The sequence below is a fragment of the Rhynchophorus ferrugineus genome, unplaced genomic scaffold, assembly GCF_030347505.1.
Source record: "Rhynchophorus ferrugineus isolate W39M unplaced genomic scaffold, kcgeb_rfMv2 rfM8, whole genome shotgun sequence".
NCBI classification, from domain to species: domain Eukaryota; kingdom Metazoa; phylum Arthropoda; class Insecta; order Coleoptera; family Curculionidae; genus Rhynchophorus; species Rhynchophorus ferrugineus.
Window position 1 is genome coordinate 20,541,623 of NW_027472587.1, and position 12,145 is coordinate 20,553,767.

Here is a 12,145-nt window from a genome sequence, read left to right on the forward strand (position 1 = left end):
TAACTGTTTTTGATATAATAACAGAAATAGAGGTCAAACGATTTTTGATTAAAAATTCAAAAGGCTCATATTTTTAAAACTGCTTGGTGTTCGTTAAAACTAATGTCACCACTTTATTCGGCATACAATTTTACATATTTCTTGCAATTTTAATTCGTATATCTTTGTTTGATAAAAAGTTATAAGAAAAAGTTCGAAAATGGACAAAAATCGCGATTTTTCCTGAGTATATATATGGAAAAATTGTCAAAAAATGTCATGTCTCCAAATGGACTGGAACTTCCACATTTGATCTATATTATAACGAGAAAAAACGATACAGGCATTAGTTTTCACGTAAAGTTAACTGTTTTTGATATAATAACAGAAATAGAGGTCAAACGATTTTTGATTAAAAATTCAAAAGGCTCATATTTTTAAAACTGCTTGGTGTTCGTTAAAACTAATGTCACCACTTTATTCGGCATACAATTTTACATATTTCTTGCAATTTTAATTCGTATATCTTTGTTTGATAAAAAGTTATAAGAAAAAGTTCGAAAATGGACAAAAATCGCGATTTTTCCTGAGTATATATATGGAAAAATTGTCAAAAAATGTCATGTCTCCAAATGGACTGGAACTTCCACATTTGATCAATATTATAACGAGAAAAACGATACAGGCATTAGTTTTCATGTAAAGTTAACTGTTTTTGATATAATAATAGAAATAGAGGTCAAACGATTTTTGATTAAAAATTCAAAAGGCTCATATTTTTAAAACTGCTTGGTGTTCGTTAAAACTAATGTCACCACTTTATTCGGCATACAATTTTACATATTTCTTGCAATTTTAATTCGTATATCTTTGTTTGATAAAAAGTTATAAGAAAAAGTTCGAAAATGGACAAAAATCGCGATTTTTCCTGAGTATATATATGGAAAAATTGTCAAAAAATGTCATGTCTCCAAATGGACTGGAACTTCCACATTTGATCAATATTATAACGAGAAAAACGATACAGGCATTAGTTTTCATGTAAAGTTAACTGTTTTTGCTATAATAACAAAAATAGAGGTCAAACGATTTTTGATTAAAAATTCAAAAGGCTCATATTTTTAAAACTGCTTGGTATTCGTTAAAATTAATGTCACCACCTTATTCGGCATACAATTTTACATATTTGTTGCAATTTTAATTCGTATATCTTTGTTTGAAACAAAGTTATAAGAAAAAGTTCGAAAATGGACAAAAATCGCGATTTTTCCTGAGTATATATATGGAAAAATTGTCAAAAAATGTCATGTCTCCAAATGGACTGGAACTTCCACATTTGATCAATATTATAACGAGAAAAACGATACAGGCATTAGTTTTCATGTAAAGTTAACTGTTTTTGCTATAATAACAAAAATAGAGGTCAAACGATTTTTGATTAAAAATTCAAAAGGCTCATATTTCTAAAACTGCTTGGTATTCGTTAAAACTAATGTCACCACCTTATTCGGCATACAATTTTACATATTTCTTGCAATTTTAATTCGTATATCTTTGTTTGATACAAAGTTAAAAGAAAAAGTCCGAAAATGGAGAAAAATTGCGATTTTTCCTGAGTATATATATGGAAAAATTGTCCAAAAATGTCATGTCTCCAAATGGACTGGAACTTCCACATTTGATCAATATTATAACGAGAAAAACGATACAGGCATTAGTTTTCATGTAAAGTTAACTGTTTTTGCTATAATAACAAAAATAGAGGTCAAACGATTTTTCATTAAAAATTCAAAAGGCTCATATTTTTAAAACTGCTTGGTATTCGTTAAAATTAATGTCACCACCTTATTCGGCATACAATTTTACATATTTGTTGCAATTTTAATTCGTATATCTTTGTTTGAAACAAAGTTAAAAGAAAAAGTCCGAAAATGGACAAAAATTGCGATTTTTCCTGAGTATATATATGGAAAAATTGTCCAAAAATGTCATGTCTCCAAATGGACTGGAACTTCCACATTTGATCAATATTATAACGAGAAAAACGATACAGGCATTAGTTTTCATGTAAAGTTAACTGTTTTTGCTATAATAACAAAAATAGAGGTCAAACGATTTTTGATTAAAAATTCAAAAGGCTCATATTTTTAAAACTGCTTGGTATTCGTTAAAATTAATGTCACCACCTTATTCGGCATACAATTTTACATATTTGTTGCAATTTTAATTCGTATATCTTTGTTTGAAACAAAGTTAAAAGAAAAAGTCCGAAAATGGACAAAAATTGCGATTTTTCCTGAGTATATATATGGAAAAATTGTCCAAAAATGTCATGTCTCCAAATGGACTGGAACTTCCACATTTGATCAATATTATAACGAGAAAAACGATACAGGCATTAGTTTTCATGTAAAGTTAACTGTTTTTGCTATAATAACAAAAATAGAGGTCAAACGATTTTTGATTAAAAATTCAAAAGGCTCATATTTCTAAAACTGCTTGGTATTCGTTAAAACTAATGTCACCACCTTATTCGGCATACAATTTTACATATTTCTTGCAATTTTAATTCGTATATCCTTGTTTGATACAAAGTTAAAAGAAAAAGTCCGAAAATGGACAAAAATTGCGATTTTTCCTGAGTATATATATGGAAAAATTGTCAAAAAATGTCATGTCTCCAAATGGACTGGAACTTCCACATTTGATCTATATTATAACGAAAAAATCGATACAGGCATTAGTTTTCATGTAAAGTTAACTGTTTTTGCTATAATAACAAAAATAGAGGTCAAACGATTTTTGATTAAAAATTCAAAAGGCTCATATTTCTAAAACTGCTTGGTATTCGTTAAAACTAATGTCACCACCTTATTCGGCATACAATTTTACATATTTCTTGCAATTTTAATTCGTATATCTTTGTTTGATACAAAGTTAAAAGAAAAAGTCCGAAAATGGACAAAAATCGCGATTTTTCCTGAGTATATATATGGAAAAATTGTCCAAAAATGTCATGTCTCCAAATGGACTGGAACTTCCACATTTGATCAATATTATAACGAGAAAAATGATACAGGCATTAGTTTTCATGTAAAGTTAACTGTTTTTGCTATAATAACAAAAATAGAGGTCAAACGATTTTTGATTAAAAATTCAAAAGGCTCATATTTCTAAAACTGCTTGGTATTCGTTAAAACTAATGTCACCACCTTATTCGGCATACAATTTTACATATTTCTTGCAATTTTAATTCGTATATCTTTGTTTGATACAAAGTTAAAAGAAAAAGTCCGAAAATGGAGAAAAATTGCGATTTTTCCTGAGTATATATATGGAAAAATTGTCCAAAAATGTCATGTCTCCAAATGGACTGGAACTTCCACATTTGATCAATATTATAACGAGAAAAACGATACAGGCATTAGTTTTCATGTAAAGTTAACTGTTTTTGATATATTAACAGAAATAGAGGTCAAACGATTTTTGATTAAAAATTCAAAAGGCTCATATTTTTAAAACTGTTTGGTATTCGTTAAAATTAATGTCACCACCTTATTCGGCATACAATTTTACATATTTGTTGCAATTTTAATTCGTATATCTTTGTTTGAAACAAAGTTATAAGAAAAAGTTCGAAAATGGACAAAAATCGCGATTTTTCCTGAGTATATATATGGAAAAATTGTCAAAAAATGTCATGTCTCCAAATGGACTGGAACTTCCACTTTTGATCTATATTATAACGAGAAAAAACGATACAGGCATTAGTTTTCATATAAAGTTAACTGTTTTTGATATAATAACAGAAATAGAGGTCAAACGATTTTTGATTAAAAATTCAAAAGGCTCATATTTTTAAAACCGCTTGGTGTTCGTTAAAATTAATGTCACCACCTTATTCGGCATACAATTTTACATATTTGTTGCAATTTTAATTCGTATATCTTTGTTTGAAACAAAGTTATAAGAAAAAGTTCGAAAATGGACAAAAATCGCGATTTTTCCTGATAATATGGAAAAATTGTCAAAAAATGTCATGTCTCCAAATGGACTGGAACTTCCACATTTGATCTATATTATAACGAGAAAAAACGATACAGGCATTAGTTTTCACGTAAAGTTAACTGTTTTTGATATAATAACAGAAATAGAGGTCAAACGATTTTTGATTAAAAATTCAAAAGGCTCATATTTTTAAAACTGCTTGGTGTTCGTTAAAACTAATGTCACCACCTTATTCGGCATACAATTTTACATATTTCTTGCAATTTTAATTCGTATATCTTTGTTTGATACAAAGTTAAAAGAAAAAGTCCGAAATTGGACAAAAATCGGGATTTTTCCTGAGTATATATATGGAAAAATTGTCAAAAAATGTCATGTCTCCAAATGGACTGGAACTTCCACATTTGATCAATATTATAACGAGAAAAACGATACAGGCATTAGTTTTCATGTAAAGTTCACTGTTTTTGATATAATAACAAAAATAGAGGTCAAACGATTTTTGATTAAAAATTCAAAAGGCTCATATTTTTAAAACTGCTTGGTATTCGTTAAAATTAATGTCACCACCTTATTCGGCATACAATTTTACATATTTGTTGCAATTTTAATTCGTATATCTTTGTTTGAAACAAAGTTATAAGAAAAAGTTCGAAAATGGACAAAAATCGCGATTTTTCCTGAGTATATATATGGAAAATTTGTCAAAAAATGTCATGTCTCCAAATGGACTGGAACTTCCACATTTGATCAATATTATAACGAGAAAAACGATACAGGCATTAGTTTTCATGTAAAGTTAACTGTTTTTGATATAATAACAAAAATAGAGGTCAAACGATTTTTGATTAAAAATTCAAAAGGCTCATATTTTTAAAACTGCTTGGTGTTCGTTAAAACTAATGTCGCCACCTTATTCGGCATACAATTTTACATATGTCTTGCAATTTTAATTCGTATATCTTTGTTTGATAAAAAGTTATAAGAGAAAGTCCGAAAATGGACAAAAATCGCGATTTTTCCTGAGTATATATATGGAAAATTTGTCAAAAAATGTCATGTCTCCAAATGGACTGGAACTTCCACATTTGATCAATATTATAACGAGAAAAACGATACAGGCATTAGTTTTCATGTAAAGTTAACTGTTTTTGATATAATAACAAAAATAGAGGTCAAACGATTTTTGATTAAAAATTCAAAAGGCTCATATTTTTAAAACTGCTTGGTGTTCGTTAAAACTAATGTCACCACCTTATTCGGCATACAATTTTACATATTTCTTGCAATTTTAAATCGTATATCTTTGTTTGATACAAAGTTATAAGAAAAAGTCCGAAAATGGACAAAAATCGCGATTTTTCCTGAGTATATATATGGAAAAATTGTCAAAAAATGTCAAGTCTCCAAATGGACTGGAACTTCCACATTTGATCAATATTATAACGAGAAAAACGATACAGGCATTAGTTTTCATGTAAAGTTAACTGTTTTTGATATAATAACAAAAATAGAGGTCAAACGATTTTTGATTAAAAATTCAAAAGGCTCATATTTTTAAAACTGCTTGGTGGTCGTTAAAACTAATGTCACCAACTTATTCGGCATACAATTTTACATATGTCTTGCAATTTTAATTCGTATATCTTTGTTTGATACAAAGTTATAAGAAAAAGTCCGAAAATGGACAAAAATTGCGATTTTTCCTGAGTATATATATGGAAAAATTGTCAAAAAATGTCAAGTCTCCAAATGGACTGGAACTTCCACATTTGATCAATATTATAACGAGAAAAACGATACAGGCATTAGCTTTCATGTAAAGTTAACTGTTTTTGATATAATAACAAAAATAGAGGTCAAACGATTTTTGATTAAAAATTCAAAAGGCTCATATTTTTAAAACTGCTTGGTGTTCGTTAAAACTAATGTCGCCACCTTATTCGGCATACAATTTTACATATGTCTTGCAATTTTAATTCGTATATCTTTGTTTGATAAAAAGTTATAAGAGAAAGTCCGAAAATGGACAAAAATCGCGATTTTTCCTGAGTATATATATGGAAAATTTGTCAAAAAATGTCATGTCTCCAAATGGACTGGAACTTCCACATTTGATCAATATTATAACGAGAAAAACGATACAGGCATTAGTTTTCATGTAAAGTTAACTGTTTTTGATATAATAACAAAAATAGAGGTCAAACGATTTTTGATTAAAAATTCAAAAGGCTCATATTTTTAAAACTGCTTGGTGGGTGTTAAAACTAATGTCACCAACTTATTCGGCATACAATTTTACATATGTCTTGCAATTTTAATTCGTATATCTTTGTTTGATAAAAAGTTATAAGAGAAAGTCCGAAAATGGACAAAAATCGCGATTTTTCCTGAGTATATATATGGAAAATTTGTCAAAAAATGTCATGTCTCCAAATGGACTGGAACTTCCACATTGGATGAATATTATAACGAGAAAAACGATACAGGCATTAGTTTTCATGTAAAGTTAACTGTTTTTGATATATTAACAGAAATAGAGGTCAAACGATTTTTGATTAAAAATTCAAAAGGCTCATATTTTTAAAACTGCTTGGTGGGTGTTAAAACTAATGTCACCAACTTATTCGGCATACAATTTTACATATGTCTTGCAATTTTAATTCGTATATCTTTGTTTGATACAAAGTTATAAGAGAAAGTCCGAAAATGGACAAAAATCGCGATTTTTCCTGAGTATATATATGGAAAATTTGTCAAAAAATGTCATGTCTCCATATGGACTGGAACTTCCACATTTGATCAATATTATAACGAGAAAAACGATACAGGCATTACTTTTCATGTAAAGTTAACTGTTCTTGATATAATAACAAAAATAGAGGTCAAACGATTTTTGATTAAAAATTCAAAAGGCTCATATTTCTAAAACTGCTTGGTGTTGGTTAAAACTAACGTCATCACCTTATTCGGCATACAATTTTACATATTTGTTGCAATTTTAATTCGTATATCTTTGTTTGATACAAAGTTATAAGAAAAAGTCCGAAAATGGACAAAAATCGCGATTTTTCCTGAAGTGCTTGGTGTTCGTTAAAACTAATCTCAGCACCTCTTTCGGCATCTTTATGATTAATATAATGTGGTTAAAACACATTTCTAAATTAATTATAACATTTGAAAATATGCCAATGAATTGATAGATCCAAAACAATTTTTAGAAAGTTGCGTGAATCCAAACAGATGTATATAATATAAATAGAATATGAATGAATAGAATATAATTAAGAATATATATTTTATGCAGATTTAAGCAGCTTGCGTTTCTTAAAGTTATTTTAACTAGTTACGTCGTCTAAACCATATGTGATATATCTAAAAACGCTACGACAACTACGGAATACCACTACGCCCTCGCCGAGCCGAGCTCGCGGTCTTTACCAAACTCGAGTAAATTAGAACGGGGCCCAGGTAGAACATTGGAGCGTATTATTAATGGGGCCCATTAAATCATAGGCCGCAGTTCGTAAGAAAATGGATCAGAACGTCGGTGCTCGCTCGTCATTATAGAAACTTTAATATTTAATAAATCACCACACGGAATTGGTTACGGGGGTCCTTCGACAAATTGCCCGCTAACGTTGCGTGAAATTTTTCGATTCATCAACGGCGACGCCCTTTTGCTTTCGTATCTCGGTTAACTTGATTTCTTGGGACTTTTAACGACTGTTATTGGAATGTATTTGGTGTACAAACGTTTTTTTTTTATTATAGCAATCTAGCAATTGAAGACCCATAAGCTATTTGTTTTTATCCCAGTTTGCTGCAGTTTACAATTGCAAAGTACTACGATAGACATTTTGAACTAAACATCTATGTCACTGTTTTTAATATGCACACGTGACATCACTGAATTAGATCAATGGGTTTACTATCTTTAATGTGCTAGTGCAGCCTCTATGTCTTTGGGCATAGTCCATGATAACGCTATTTACAGTTTCTACCTTTTCGGGTTAGTGGAATCCCAGTAAGTCTGTGAGTTATTGTGCTAAGGGTGACTGTACTTTTGTTATTTTCAAAACAATGGATCAAAAACAATTTCGTTTTTAATTTTACACTACTTCTTGATGGTATAAAATACCGTTCAAGCGTAGCAATAACTTGAGAGGTGTTATAAGGCCTCCGCTCAATCAGAAACAACAATAAAGCGTTGATTTGCTGACTTTAATCGTGGTTGTAGAGACATCGATGATGCAGAACGCAGTGGACGTCCAAATGAGCTAGTAACACCAGAAAACATTAATAAAATCCTCAAAATAGTTTTGAATGATCGAAAAATGAAGTTGCATGAGCCAGCTAATATCGTAACGATGTCAAAAGGACGTGTTGGTTTTATATTACATGAGCGTTTGACTATGAGAAAGGTCTGTTCAAAGTGGGTGTCGCGTTTGCTCGCTGTTGGCCGGAAACAAGAATATGTTGACGATTCTGACAAACCGGAATTTTTGCGTCGATCTGTGACACTAGATGAAAAACGATCGTCATCTGAGTGGGCAGCATCTGGTGGCAGGCTTATTTTGAGGTAAAAGGTCAATAGTTCTACAAAAGTTGTATTGATATGTTAGAGCGGCGCTGTAACGATTCTGTGGCTCTTGATGGAAATTACGTTGATGAATAAAACCAATTTTGACGCGTTTTCTTTGTTACACCGGGGACTTTGCAGCCGCTGTGTTATATATTGTCACTTGCCTATTGTAATTTTCGTTTGGCTTCTTCGCTATTGTCTCCGACAGCGTTAGAAGCATACCACCGAAACAAACCGAACGCAAAACTTTTACTGGAATTATTCGACGTAAATAATAACTGCAACATTGACAACAAGAACAAAGTCCATCCACTCATCGTTCGCGAAACTCAAACATCATTACCACCAGTCGGAACCGGGGGATGTTCGCTCTCTCCTCCCCCCGTCAGACCCTGCGAAGTTTATATATTCATTCTACGGTTAATTACACCACCGTCAAAGAGAAAAAGGGTCCGCGACTCCGGACAATTTCAAGCCCTTTTAACCACCGTCCTACAATTACTCTCCAATTTAGATATCTATCGGTCGGGCGACTGCACCGAAGTGGCGAGGGGGGAGGAGGTAGGCGCAGTCCGATAACAACACCCCCCTCTAGCCCGAGCTATTAAACGCTTTGATAGTTTTTCGAAGTGCCGTGAAGCTCTTGTGGGGTCTTTAGGGGGATTGCGCCGCCTATATATTGTGATTTGTCTCGTATTTTAATGATCTGATTGATGTTGATTTAATTTTCGATAGGTAGTTAACGAGAAAACAACTTTTCTCTCTGCTAACTTGTTAGTATTCATTTTGTATCAACTCACAATTCACTAAACCGTTATTTTAATATTGAAATATAGGAAAATGTACTGGCTAATTGGAAGAAAATCACAATTATCAGTACATAATAAATTGCTATTATATAAGCAAATATTGAAACCTATATGGACATACGGAGTTCAATTATGGGGATGTTCTGCAAAGAGTAACATAAATAAAATACAAATTTTTCAGAACAAAGTCCTGAGAGGTATTGTGGGTACACCCAAATACTGTAGGACTGATTATCTACATCGAGACCTTCAGATACCCACAGTCAGTTAAGAAATCGAGAGAATTGCAAGGGGGAATGAGGAAAGACTCCATTCTCATGAGAATATTGAAATATTGCAGCTTTTCGATATTACCAGAATAGGACACAGGCTCAAAAGAATCAAACCATCTGATCTTGTGTAGTGTTGTGTAGTGAGGTGCATATAATAAAAAATATAACAGTGACATGTATAAACATTATTTCACCAGAGACTGAGATAGGGCTGAGATGACTGATCATAAAGACAAATTGTAGGTTACTCCAAAATGACTAGTAGTTACGCTCTTCTCATTTTTCAAACATTCTAGATTATCATGTCATATCGATTTGTTACTTAGCAATGCAGGTAAAACCTGTACAGCACCAACATTTATAAAATGTTCAAATGGGGAATGAAAGTACTACTGATCTTTTATTAAATAAAATGTAACTACATCATATAAATGATGGTAGAGAAAAAAGACAATATTAGAAATGATAATTCATTCTGTGTTAGTGTTATAATATTAATTACCATAACAAGTATATGTATATTAAAATACATGCTAACTATCTACTGAACTAATACTTACTAACCCTTTTTAAATGGCATTTAATTAAATATAATTTTTCTTAAGTTGTAATAGTCAACAAAGTATAAATCAACAAAGTAAGTTATCAAATATAATTTATTTTAACACAATAGTACATCTAAAAACTACAGTTAATGATACAGCCACAATAGTTTATAGGTTAGGGTTATAACCTCTTATAACTATTGTTTTCAAGAATTTTGCGTACGTCTGACAACTGGACGATTTTGACAGGCTCATTCGTTTACGCAATCGAACTAATCAGACAGGATTGTGTCTCTTTTTAACTAGAACAAAATGAGAAGGAACATATTGTTTTATTCTGAAACGAATTTAGGCAATACGTTAAACATTTTGATGACATATATACAAAAAACTTTGAATAGACTATGTAAGACGTTTATTTACTTTTATGTCATAATCATAAACATGGATTGTTAGACGAATTAATAAATATTTGTATATTAATTAAAACAATAACGAACACAATTGGGCATTCGCTAATATATTTTTCATGATGTATAATAACGTTAAACTTCACGAAATCTTTGAATGAAACCATTTCAAATAATATTTCAGTAACTAGCCTTTCACTGCTTCGAAATTGTGGAATTCCTGCAGAAAATATAAACGTAATAACAAACATGGAAAGACAATCTTAATGACGAATTTGACACACGTAGAAAACGGTTACGCACGGCGGTACAGCAACGCCCTCTGTGCCAGCACTCTGTAATTAACCAGTAGTTAAACTAATCCGTCCTGATTGCTACCTGTTGGTGATTCGGGCCTGTCGGTTCGGCCCAGTTTAATCAACATTTTTTAACTCAATTAGAACGAATACGCCGAAGATTATCGTGCAATTTTTCCCTGCCCCCAATCACCGAACCCGACGACTGCCACGCTGTCGATTCGAGGGCTCCTCCTCGTCTTCTTCCTCCTTTCGCTACCGCCGTTTCCGATCGAGCTATCATCCAGGATCGTTTAGCTTTAATGTCCATAATCATATAGATACGATTTCGTAAGGTTCTTGTATAAATTGTCGCTGTTTTTGTTGTGTTACAATAGAAATGTTGTTCATTAGTAGCGATTACATTCTACAAGTGATGCTTGCTGAGCACATATGACTATGATGGGTGATAAATGGATGGGACAAAGTCTAGTGAATGGAGGCGAATTTTTTACTGAAAGTAATCAGTTCTTTATTACATCTTTATTACAATATTTTCTTTAATATTCTTTATAATTTCTTTATTACATTGTTGGTACTCTAAAATTGGAACGATTCGAAGAAGATTAGCAAGGCCTTTGCGCAAAGATGACATGCAAAATCGTGAAGCGTTCCACATTTTTACTACTGGGGACAGCATTTACATATGTGATGTCGGAAGGACACTTCAGGCTTTCCGTTTCATCGAGTGTATTGACGGCTGAACTGTTTGCCATGTACAGAGCCCTAATCTCAGTACAATATGTGCAAGACAAACGATTAGTTATCGCCTCCGTTTCAATGAGCTTCTTACGTTGTTACTAGTCGATGCCGAATAACTTACAATTTGTCTTTAAATCTAAGTATATATCTAGGAGGCCCTATTTCAGTCTATGGTGTATTTATGTTTATGTATTAACACTGCTATTGTTCTCTTAAAGGCACCTCACTATACTATACTACACAAGATCAAATGGTTTGATTCTTTTGAGTATGTCTCCCGTTCTGGTGTTATCCAAGAGTTAATTGCGATTTTTATCTGTACAATCTTTCAACCAAATTTACTTATATTTCTCATAAATTCAAACGATAAATTTCCCATAAAAAGCATCATCCTTAAATACACAGGTTTCTGATAAACTAGAAAAAAAAACTGTGTTATTTAGTGCCTATACTAAGGATACATTGACAAAGATGGAGAAACTCGTTTTAGTGGGTGCAGA

General features: G+C 31.6%; 1 non-coding gene across 1 annotated transcript; it reads left to right on the forward strand.

The window, feature by feature from the left end:
- The first annotated feature begins 11,462 nt into the window (after window positions 1-11,462).
- On the forward strand, window positions 11,463-11,566 carry LOC143201823 (U6 spliceosomal RNA). The gene has a single exon (XR_013007030.1). It is a non-coding gene; the product is annotated as a U6 spliceosomal RNA (small nuclear RNA).
- Window positions 11,567-12,145: the final 579 nt, after the last annotated feature.